Genomic DNA, 13,407 nt, shown 5'->3' with positions numbered 1-13,407 from the left:
GAAATAATAAGAAAAATTTTAGACGTTTGCAAACCAAATATTTTTTACAAACACCTACAACACGTATTTAACCACAAAAGCAACGGACACAACTCACCACATTCCCCAAATTATGAAATGCAGAAACATAAAAGAAAAAAAAATGAAGAACAATCAAACGTGAAGAAGAAAAAGAATAGGAGGGAGAGAGAACACCACTTAAAATAATTAGGGAATGCCTTTATCATCTATAATATACAATATCAACTAATTAGTCAATAATTTCAAACCGATAACCACAAAAACAAAAAAAGAGATACAAATATTATCATTTCCATACTTTGAAAAAGAATTCGCACCAAAGTGAAACAATTAGAGAAAATATTTTAAAAAAAAGAACCAGTACCACAAAATTAAAAGCAAATAGATATTAAAGAGACTGAAAAAAAAAAGAAAAAAAAAAAAGAGGTTGTTTGGTGGGAGGATATTACCAATTACCAAAGTCAAGTAGATGAGTGGATTCGGAATGGCTCTAGATCTAGACTCTAGAGTGGCAATAGAAAAGAAGAATGGCCAAGATTTGCTTTCTCTCCCCACTGGCCAAATCTCTTTTTGGCAGCCTCTTCTTCTCTCCACCTAAAAACAAAATATATATAGATACTGGATAAATAAAAGATGAGAAGAAAGTGCATTTGTTTATATAAAAAATGGAGAAAGTGTGAACTGCAAAGAAACTGAAAAGGAACCGATGAAAAATGCATTTTACAATGAATTTGGTTTACAATTTGTTGTAAAAGGGAAAAAAAAAAATTGAGCTTAGTAATTGTATAAGTGGAAAACGTGGTTGGCAAATTAAAAGCAATTTTTTAGGAGTGAAACATGGTAAATCTAATCAGTTTTAAAAAGGGGAAAAATGATTTTGTTAATTTAAAAAGTTGGAAACGTTCAATCAAAATAAAAAGTGGAAAGTTATCAAAAAAAAAAAAAAAGTGGAAAACTAACGTGAGAGAGAAATGGAGAAGTGGGAGAAAAAACTGTTTTTTTTTAGCTAAAAATTAGGAGTTTTTAAATTACTAATTTTACATGTCTAATCTTATAATTTAAGCCTTAGAAACAGATGAATTTGAGGCTATTTTGGACATAAAAATTAAGGAATCCAAACAGGGGAAGCCCCTTAAATAGTAGTATAGATTATGTTCATAATATTTTCACGACAAATTTTAAATGGTAAATTGTTACTGATTAAAGGTTATAATTTGAACTCATTACTACAATTTCTTTAAAATTATAGGTCAGGATTTAAATGATGTGGTATTCCAAATTAATAATAACAAATCTCTTAACACAAAAGTTAATTTTTCCATAAGGATATTCGTTGCAGAATTCTATTTTAAGGTTCGTTAGCGTACAGCCGTACAAGAGATTTTATTTTTGAAAAAAATAAAATCAACCTTCTCGAGATTCCAAAGGCTAATATTTCCTATCGGACAAGTTTAAATTAGAATATGCTGATATTATGCTAAAAAGGCAAAACCATTTTTTTTTTTTTTGAGAACCATTAAAAGTGTCAATTTTTTTTTTTTTTTTTTGATATAAGATAAAAATTCTACTTTAGTTTAGGCTGCGTTTGGTTGAATGTAAAATATTTTCCGATTGTAAAATATTTTCAGGTGAAAATATTTTCGGGAAAGGAAAATATTTTCAAGTGTTTGATTGCATTCCAAAAAATGCTTTGGAAAATATTTTCTAGTGTTTGGTTGTGTTCTTGAAAATGCTCTAAAAAATCCATTTTTATCATGTTTCTCACATTTTCTTAGTATCCAAACAAATATTATTACAGAGAATCAAGATATATAAACAATTAAAGAAACAAAAATCAAAACAAAAAAATCAAAATCCCAAGATCAATCGTGAGAGAGGGACTTAAGTGACAGAGAGAGAGAGAGAGATCGAAACAAACAGTGCTATGTGACGATGAGGAATGGGTCGGCAGAGTGGGTCGTTCACTGGGTCAGCTTAGGGGTGGGTTGCTCATGGTTGTCTGATTGGCTCAGGGGTGGGTCGTTCACTGGGTCAGTGACGATGAAGAATGGGTTAGTGGAGTGGGATGGGTCTTCTTTTGCCGGAGTGGGATGAACAGAGCATTCACCGTCGCATGGAGGGGACGAGGACGGCGATCTGACCGGCATGATCGTGGGTTCAACGGCGTGACTCTCTCTCTCTCTCTCTCTCTCTCTCTCTCTCTCTCTCTCTCTCTCTCTCTCTCTCTCTCTCTCTCTCTCTCTGTTTGCACGTTTGTGAGTCCTTTCTCTCTCTCTTTCTCTCTTTGCACGTCTTCGGAAATGGTTTGAAGTGAAAATAACAACGGAAAATATTTTACGCCCCGTTGCCCTTATTTTACAGTCAACATTGAAAACATTTAGTTTGACCCAATTTTTAGTAACAACCAAACACCCACTTTTACGGAAAAGCATTTCTGGAAGTGGTTTGAAGACAAAACAAACTCACCCTTAATCTAACTGTATATGTGTGTGAAGCTCCCTTCTAGAGACTTGAATGAGTTGAATCCCGGCTTTTACCCCTCACACCCCACAAACACTTATATACTTGTAGAGTGACCATCGTACCAAAGGAAAGGTGTGTGGTGGTCTTTTTTTTATTTTTTTATTATAAGAAATTAAAGTGTCATTTCTGTGGTCATTAATTACTTTTTATTTATTTATTTTGATTCTAAAAAAAAAAAATTATTTATTTATTTTTGGATAGGAACTTGTTATATTTTTGCACACTATAAATTCCACCATTTTAATGATTACCCACTATAGTCTCCATATACAATTTTCCTTTTTTGTTTTCCTCGGTATTTTTTATTGAGTGACCTAAAAGGAATGTGTTATTCCTTTTCTAGAGTAACCTAAGAATATGTGTAATGTAATACCATTATATATATATATATATATATATTAAAACTTCCAAATATATTTCATTGACATCTAACTATATATCTAAATATCTTTCCTAATTATGTGTAATGTAATACCATAATATATATAGAGTCATTAATGCTAGATTTTAAAGGATAGCATAGTATTAAACATAAACCACGATTACTAAAATTAAAGGACTAAATTTTACTTTTGTCACTATTAGTGGAGAAATTATTAGGTCCATCAAGAAGACTACTGATATGGTCCTCCCTGACCATCCAACCAATAAAATATTGTTATATATACAAATATGACATCATCTGGTAATTTTTATTTTTTATTTCTTGTGCTGATTAGTAAACTTACACATATATTTACATAGATGACATCATCTTATTGGTTAGGGAGGACCATATCAGCAGTCCTCCCGGTGTAAATAATAATTTCTCTTATTAGTGCCAAAACTAATTACTAAAATCAAACAAATTAATCATGCCTCCTCCAAACTCCATGATTTCATATTCATAAATATAAAAATTAGTCATATATCAAACAACTTGATTTATTAAACAAGAAGAGTGACCGTTATAAATACAGAAAAAAAAAAAAAAAAACCCCGAGGATCATAGGATTTAATAGTTAGAGAATTGTAAATTTGCAAGTAATGACAATTTGGAGATAACTATTGGTACAAACTACAAATCAATCTTCTTGCTATGTGTCACCAAAAAATAATAAATCAACTTAAATGCAAACTATAAATTCCACCATTTAAATAATTATCCACTATAAGCTTCTTAAATTATTTTCCTTTTTTTTTTCCCTTGGTTTTTTTATTGAGTGACCTAAAAGGAATGTTTTCCTTTTTTTTTTAGAGTAATCTAAGAGGCATGTTTTATAATGTGCTGAATATGTATAATGTAATACCATAATAAATATGTAAGGCATGTTTTAAAATGTGCTGAAAAAGTTAAGGTAAAGGTTTTTTTTTGGGGAAAATGTTAATGAATGCTCCAATGGTGTTGGTTTAGCAATTATTTTTAGAAATATTTTATAGGAAAATGATAAAACAATTAATTTTTCTGATAGTTTTTTAAATTTGTCATGAAAGTAGTGATAAAACTTTTTAAATATGATTTATTAAACAAGGGAAATGCGAGTGCTCTTAGGGCATTGATTAAGAATTCAGTTAAAGAAAGTTTTGACATTATTTTTATGGAAAATGAAAAAAGTTGTCAAAACATTAATTGCCTTTTTTTCTTTTCCCATAAAAATTTTCTTTAATTGGATTCTTAATCAGTGTCCTAAGGCTATCTATTAATAATTGCTCAAAGAGTAGCTGTTAATTTGACTCAAATTTTTTTAATGACAAGACCCTTTTGGGTAATCTATCTTTTAGTGCGGAGTGATAATTATTTTTTTTTAGGAAAGAGGGGAAAAAAACTCTTTCAATCATAATCAAATTAACACTTTCCTGTTATTTAATGATAAAGTTTTCTTTTTTAAGTACACATATATATCTTCCTCAAAAAAAGAAAAGAAAAAAGTACACACATATATAATTACATTTAGTACACTGCAACGCACAATCAATCGATCTTTTCTCCAATTCTACAAATTTAGTGGGTTGAAGATAAATCCCAAAATTTTATTGGAACTTAAAATGATAACTTGGAATGCCATTATAATGACAAATCAGTCTGCAAGTCTTTTCACTACTCCATTACTTTTGTTCAGCAAGCATGTTGCATATAATTGGTGAAATCCTGGAAAATTCATTGCACTTCACGTGAAAGCCTGGAAGATAAACTGAGAACTACTCTGCACTTCACATGTGAACCAAAGGAACATGAAAGGATACAAATATTTAAAACAAAGAACGTCAATTTTTTTAACAAATAGTTTGGCTGTTTTACATAATTGAAATTGAAGATATAATTTGAAAATCAAAATTAAAAAAAAGAAGAAGCAAATTGATGCAATCATTCAATGAAGTCACTTCACCTTTTGGCCTTTGGGCACTTGTTGCATTTCAATTGCAGCAGTTTAGAATATATAATAGTATTTTGTTCCATGCTGGTTACTTGTTAGGCACGGGTCACGTTAGTTACACGGTTCATCCATGCAATCAGATTTTGGATACCTCGACTTGATCTTCGATGTGGATGTACACCTGACTGGTCTAACACTAGTAGGCTTATTGGTGGGCAGGTCTTATACAAAAATAGTATAGTGAATAGACATGACCCACCCTTAGTCGGACCAGTTACATGAAATTTTGTTGTCAACAATGAAAATGAGTACCTATATTGAAATTCGTTTGTATTTTTGTACGGGGCCTATGGAGTGCAAAACACCATCCCTCTCCACTATAACAAGTTTTACTAGTGTGGATAAGAGCATGGACTTCTTCTAACGCATTGGACATCTAATTAGGTGACTTATCTAATGTACCCTATTAGATGGACAATCTAATGGAGTGGCATGGACTAGATCAACCAATCTCTTTGGCTTAGGAGTAACCAAGGACAAGTAGGAGGAAAGGATGAGGCTAAGGTGACCTATCTACCAACCTAAACTATTATTTTAGGAAGGGATCCGGGAAATTGTGGCATTTGCTTTTAAAGCCTTGTCCCTTGAAATTTTTCTTGAGTTTGAATCCTTATTGCAATCGATCATATATCAAAAAGTTTGATTTACACTCTGAGAGTATGTTTGGATACCGCTTATTTTGCTGAAACTGAAAATTGATTGCTAAAAGTACTGTAAATAAAGATAAAAATTAGTTGAAATAATACAGTGAGGTCTATGAATAATATCAAAAAAGTACAGTGGGGTCCATGAATAGTAACTAAAATAAACTGAATAATAAAATAATTTTAATTTTTTATTTCAATCCAAACTCACACTCAGAATCAACCATTCCACATCTTATATGGGTCACAATGGCATTAATCTAAGGTAATACTAAAAAAGACCCTAGATGCCACTTTGTGAAAAAAGACGCTTAATCACCAGTTTTGTTAACCCTAGCCACCGAACTCAATGGTCGAGCATACCCAATAGGCTTAAGCATGGAGTACAAGACTAGAGCAAAAAAAAAAAAAGAAAAAAAAAAAAAAGAAAAGCTTAATAGTACAAGACAATGTAGCATCTATAGTGTGCCATTCGAAGCTCTACAACCCTAATCCTATGGTAAGTAGCCACTATCCTGGCCATGGTTGGCCTAAGAGTATCAAAAAGCCTCAAACAAAGAGAAGAGTTCATCGTTACACTTATGATAAGGGTCTTATCCTAATCCTAAGAGTATGTAGCCGTGGGTTAAAATCGTTACCCTAGTTGTCATCCCTGGTTATGCCTTTGTTGATCGGGGGTTCATCTACGAGAGGAGCCATGAAATCTCAGTGGTATTGTGAAACGACTGTGATTCACAATACAACTACTATGGGGTTCAATTTGTTGGGGCTGGGTTCCCATCTGTGACGGGAGTAGCGACTTTCAAGATGGTCTCCATCGTTAAGATCTTGCAGCAAAGATTACCCATCGAGGACCATTTGATGAAGATGAAGATTGTCAAAAAAAGTACTTCTTTGGGAGCATATATAGGACTTCCAACGGTGGCAAGTTCACGGACCATAACAGAGGACCAAATTAAATTGAAAAAAGACACCTCAACAGATCAATAGGTGGATTTTGCAGCCAGAATTTTGGCTTTACAAATTCTGCCTCAAAATTTTCGCAGAATTTTGAATGTCCTTATCCTGCTATGGTCAAACTCAGAATTTATGGCTAATGAAATTTAAACATGATGGATCTATCTCAAATTCCAGCTACAAATGCCACATCTAAACACAACGTTATAGTATTTTAAGTTCCAATTCCTTTTTCTTGGTGGATAAGAAGCACAGCATTATTCTTTGACAAGGAATATCAAAATTTTATAATAAGAAATATATATTTTATAATTTTCACATCTAGAAAATTCAAAAGAAATGAAGTTATTTGTGGATAAATTCCCAACAGGCTGAGCCAATTAAGAGTGGACTTCAACTAGAAGTCGTTGTGAACAATTCACATCGTGATAAAATTTACTTGTCCTAACTTTTACTCCAGATTAATCAAAAGAAAGCATTTTTTTGTCGGATAAAACGAATTATGAGACAGAATCAAGTGGAGAATTATCAAGGATATCGATGTGACTCTCTATTCCATGTTGGTGTTCTTGCTACAATTGCATCGGGTTTTATTCTTGCTACTTTTAACTTTTTATATATCAAATAAATCATTTCGATCTTGACAAGTTTGTATCGCCGCCTTTAACTTCCAAAAAGGACCAAAGCCTAAGTGCGCACATGACTAAATAACACAAGGTGACACCTCAAGAGCCATACATATACCACGCGTATGTGAGTGGCAATTGTTGGTAGGCTCTCCTCTTAATTTGCCCACTAATTGAGAATGATCAATGGTCTTCCTAATCTTCATAGTGAATAATATATAATATCCATCGTTACTTTTTTTCTTAATTATTAGTGCAGAATCCATTGTTTATTTGCGTAATGATAATAATGATATTGTTAGGGTTCATATGAGTTGGGTTAGGTTAACTTAACGTCGAGGGGAAATTCTTACAATGCACCGAGGGTTTTGGATTTGCCATTTTGCTTTTGCAACCAAAGTTGATCCACAAACAAACACAAATCACATTGTACCGACCGAAAGTGCCTACAATCGGTTAGAAAATAAATTAAGATCAAGAAGCATATAATCATATTAGAGAAACAATAACAAACCCAAACAGAATAAAATGTGAAACTCAAAATTAAACCCAGAAATTAGAGTGATAGAGAGAGAAGGGACTCACCTTGGCCTTGGAGGGAAAAATAGGGAGGGTCCAAGTTAGGGTTTGCAGAGAAAAGAAATTAGAGTTTGGGGTTATAATTTTACGTTAATCATATTAAAATTCAATTAGTGGGAGTTGTAACCATTGACTATAAACTAATTGATAGTCAAATTTTGTTCTTACAACAATGGAATAGAGGGAATTTGAACCCTGAAATATGGAAAATGTTTGGCTCTAAATATGTTTGGAGCTTTGGACTTGAATTACCTATAAAAAAATGATATGTGCTCTGTTACGCACAATGCATTACTCATAATAATTACAAATGTCATATTCTTATTAATGGTTGGAATCCAAGACTCCAAATATGTTTGGAACCAAAATGTCCTTGAGCTACTTGAGCTATAAAACTCTCGGCCTTCATTAGTAAGTTATAAGCACTAAAATATATATTATAAGTTATCTAAATAAATATATATTGGTTGGTTTAGTTGGCGAACATGTGAAAGTGACCAAAAAGTGATAGTGACCAAAAGCGGCCAGGACTCACCAAAATATACATATGCTTTTTTTTTTGATAGAAAAAAATATAAATATGTTGAATTTTCTTGTTAATTTGTTTTTGTTTTCTTAATTAGCCATAAATCATATATACATTTAAAAATGGGAAAAACTCAAAAACATCTTATTTTTATCAACGAGCATGGTCTTTAATAAAACCTAAATCATGTTAAAGATGCTCTTTTTGAACAAACTGGGGAAAAAATATTATTATTCACCGAAAAAAATTGTCTCACTTTTTATATTTTACTTTAGAGTCAAACAATCACAATTTTCATATACTTGTTTTTTGATTTTTGTTTTTCTTTTTTCTATTCTATAAAATAACCAATGTTTAAAATGGGAAAAAAAGTTAAGACAAGCAGAAAGTTATATGAGTGATAAAGCAAAAGTGAAATACAAACAACTGGGACAAAGATTTCTATTCAATATCTCATAAAAAAAGAAGATTTCTATTCAATAGTTACCATACAAGTTATAAGTTATAAGATTACTAGGAATATGTCATCCTTGTGATAGTTTTCTTCCTACTTGTCATTTATGAAATTTAACTTTTGTATGCCTTGAAATCTTTGAGGATACAGTTAGATTTTTCTTTCACTCTTATATTTGTCCACTTGCTTAGGCCTAAACCTATTGACAACATTCAAGAACTTTAAAAACAAAACAAAAGGAAAAGCTTATCTACAACAAAAAGAGAGAGGGGGTGTTGAAAAAGACTTGAGCCATTGAGAAATGAGATATCGGTCAATCCATTAATTTTCTAATTAGCATTTTCTTCTTTGTTATTTCAACTTAAATTATTGCTTCAGATATGTTTTGTGCCAATTGTTTGATCGTGAAACTTTATTGAATACCAACCTGATTCTTTAGATTCCAAGATCTAAAGATGGATTTTGTGGTAGGCAACTAAAGATTAGGATCAATTATCTAAGTTGGATGCCACATGTGAGCCTCTCTTTTTTCACCTCCCTCATATCATAGGATCCTAGTTCACTGGTATTATATATAACAATCTTTTTACAGATGTGTTGGCAGTTTCATATAAAATCCTTTTCTATGAGAGGGACGTTAAATATATAACTACTATATGAGATAAAATTTTTAGAGGATATTATTATTGTGACCACCTTTTAAATTTGTTAACGTTGATACAGTACGGGGGAATAGTTGGAGGAAATGATAATAACTATAGAAGTTTGAAACTTTGAATTGAAGCATCATCAAAATTCGGCTCTAAAGTCTTTATATTTCACTTGCACTTAAAATAAAAGCAGGCCAACAACATCATTATAAGAGACAAAGGGAGAAATGAAAAGAAATGAAAAGGAAAGGAAAGAACGAGAGAAGCACCAACAAGCAAGTTGGAATACACCTATTCTCATCAAACAGATAATAAATATAAATAGAACTTTTTCCCTTTTACATGCCCAATGGGTTAAGAACTTAAGAGTGAGCAATTATAAAATTGAAAGAGCATATCAAATTTAGCTAAAATTTGTGGATTTTAATCTTTCAGAGTAATCAGAGTAACAAAACAATGAATGTTGTATCGTGCATCACCCCAGGACAGGACCTCTTTGAAATTGGAATAGTCTAAATAGATGGCTATTGGGTCTAAATATATGGACTAATGGACTAAGGAGTGTTTTGTTTTTGTTTTTCTGATTCTGAACGGTCTATATGGATTTTTAAGAAGGAAGTACACATTTCATATTCATATCTGTTTTTGTTTTTCTCTCCAAATGACTGCGTTTAGTTGTAATAAATTTGATTCCCAAAAGTTTCTCCAAAAAAAAAAAAAAAAAAAAAAAGTTTTAATAAATTTATAAAGACAACAGGAAAAGTTTTATACATGATAAAAATCATAATCACATTCACAGCGATTAACCATTGGCTTGTTAAGTCTGTAACTTAATTCATGAAATGAAAATTTTCAACAAAGCAATTATATCCCCTTATGATTTGGTGCAATACAATTACAATTTAGTCACACATGATTTGTTAATTGTTATATTTTTGAATTACTAAAATTTGTATTAAAATAAAGTCAAGAGTGTTATGATTTAGTGACATAATCTGTTCTATTTTATTAGAAGACCTAAAGTTTAAATTCTTACTTCCTTATCGTTGTTGTAAAAATCAAATTCAAAAAAGAAAAAAGAAAAAAAGAAAAGAAGGTTTGGATCACAAAAAATTATTAGGGTATTTTGGGTGAAACACTACTAATTGAAAGTTTTTAAAATAGTGGGTTCTAGTTAGTTCAAATGGTAAAATCTCTGATGATTAAATAAGAGATTTGGGGTTTAATCTCTACTTACACAAAAAATCGATTGATGTCTTAGTTTGATGACAAGGAACTATCATCAAGAGCAGAGTTTTTAAAATAAATTGTGATGCTGATAGGGTCAAATCACAAAGAGATAAATTGTAATTTTGTCTCACTCTCTTCTTTTCTTTTTTCTAATTTTTTTTTTTTGGGTGGAAGTCCCATGGTTAAAATAATAAGTAGGTGCAGTAAGTCATCACTAAGAACATCCACAGCAGTGGAGCTAAAAATTTAGCTTTTTAGCTCCACTAAAAGTTACTTTATCTATTTTATCTACATATATGCTGCAGCAGTGGATCTATTTTAGCTTTTAACACAATAAAATAATATAAACATCACAATAAAATAATATATCCATTACAATAAAATAATATATCTACTACAATAAAATAATATATCCTATACAATAAACAACAATCACAACCACCTTCAACCACCAACGCCACCGCCGCCGTCGCCGACGAATTCTTGCAAACAAAAAATTCCCAATACATTCCTCCATTCAGATGTTATACCTAGCAAAAATAGCAAAAAAATAACACCATTTGTCCAAAACAACATAGCGACAACACCATTTTTCACCACAAAATAACACGAAACCCAGAAAAATTAAGCCAAAACAATAAACACCCAGATGAAAAAATTCACTACAAAAGAAGAGAGAGCACTGACCTGAAGTGGATCGACTGGGACGGCGTGGGCTGGGATGGTGTGGGATGGCGATGGCGTGGGTTGGGAGATGAGAGAGATGAGAGCTTGATGAGAGAGATGAGAGCTTGACAGATGAGAGAGATGAGAGCTTAATGAGAGAACTGATAAGAGCTTGATGAGAGAACTGAGCTTGAGAGTGATGATGAGAGAGAGCACGGTGAGATAGAATAAAAGAAATGAAAAAAAATAAAGTAAGTTGCATTATTTTAATCGGAGGTTGAATAAAAAATTATTGTTTTTTTTTTAGAGGTCTGCTACAGTGCACATCTATCAAATCAGCAAAAAATTATAACTTTGCCTCCACTGCTGCAAGGCTTTTTTGGTATATTGGTGGAGCTAAAATAGCATTATAACTTTTTAGCTCCACTGCTGCAAGTGCTCTAACCCTATCAAAAGTGGTATAATCCCACATTGATAGGAAAGAAGCATAGATGTGTGTGTATTAATCCTAGATTGTGTAACTTTAGTGAGTGTGAGAGCTATGAGACAAAGTTTTATCAGAGTAAAAAATTAAATTTTATTTAATGTATTAGTATGTGGGAACTTTTAAGTATATATAAAACAGTAAATCCCTAATTCCAAGCATGAAAGTTTCAGCATGATTAGGATTTTGATAACTTGTCTACACGGCGTTATGAAAGGACTCTATTAAAGTGCGTATATGAGTTGTAAAAGCTAGAAGATCACTTTCTTAATTCTTAATTACTGTATTTCTTACAAACGAATGAACGATTGTTGCTTTGATGAATTTCTTTCTAATTTAGGCTAAAAGGCCAAATAGCTTTGCAATCCTTGACCCACCAACTAATATGCATTTCTTTTTTTTTGGGTTAAAATTAATATGCATTTCGCAATGTCATTTCTGTAGCTTGCTGCGGACTAAAAGCAAAGATCTAAAGTTGAATATTTGGTTGAAAATTCCAGAATCACTGTGTAAAAACTAGGTGATGTTCTGCACAATGTTACAAATTTATTGTTAAAAAAATTATAATAAATTACTAATTAGAAAAAGTTAATAGATGCCTTCAGAGTATTGGTTTAAAAAATATAATGTGATTTGTAGGTTAAATAATGCATGTATTAGGGTCTGATTGGTATGAAGATTTTTGTTTTTGTTTTCAAAACAGTATTAAAACAATTTTTTTAAAAATTGAACTTAAAAATATTTTTTAGAAAATAATTTTTATATTATACGTGTTTGGCTCCTACTTTTAAGAACAATTTTTAAAATGTACTTTTTTTATGATAAGTTTCAAATTTGAAGTGTGAGAATTCTTTTTGTAGTAAAGATAAGCTCCTTAATTTATGAGATATAAAATTTGGACAAATATGTGAGTTCCATTATTTTCAATTTATTTACAGCTATGTTATTAAAAAAAAATTCTATATTATGAAAACACCCCTTAGTCGTTTTCAAAATCCTATTCTAAATCAGGAAAATAGGATATAGTTTTTTGAAAATTGTATTTAGAAAATATTAGTCAAACAATAAATTCAACTGTGGAACCCACCATTTTATTTCTTGCAAAACATAAAACTATATTTAAATAGTTTTTTGAAACTTGAATTTTAAGCTAATCTTATAATCCTTATAAGCTAATCTTGTGAATATTCATAGTTTATATTAGATTTTTAAGACTCATATTTCTAAATTCTATTGCCTTTTTTTTTTTTTTTTTTTTAAAATCCAAAAACTAAAGAGTTTGGTCCAAATAAAAAAAATTCATACTTTTCGACCCAAAAATTAAGAATTTTTTTTTTGAGCCAAAAATTGAAAAAGCAACTTACAAAAATAATCAATTTACGGACCAATTAATTCAAAATGGACCTAATTGTACCGAAGCAAACCAAAGTGGATTGAAGTGGACCCATGTGGAATGAAATGGACCATAGCAGATCAAATTGGACTGAGTAGGCCCAAGTGGACTGACGTGGACCATGATAGACCGAAATAGAATTATTGGATTGAATGGACCCAAGTGGACTAAAATTGACTGAATTGGAATGAAATCGATCGAATTGGATTTGTTAACGTATATTATGTTATGGACTTTAGG

This window comes from Quercus lobata, unplaced genomic scaffold, assembly GCF_001633185.2.
Source record: "Quercus lobata isolate SW786 unplaced genomic scaffold, ValleyOak3.0 Primary Assembly Scq3eQI_73, whole genome shotgun sequence".
In the NCBI taxonomy this organism is placed as follows: domain Eukaryota; kingdom Viridiplantae; phylum Streptophyta; class Magnoliopsida; order Fagales; family Fagaceae; genus Quercus; species Quercus lobata.
Note: the sequence above shows the minus strand (reverse complement) of the source record.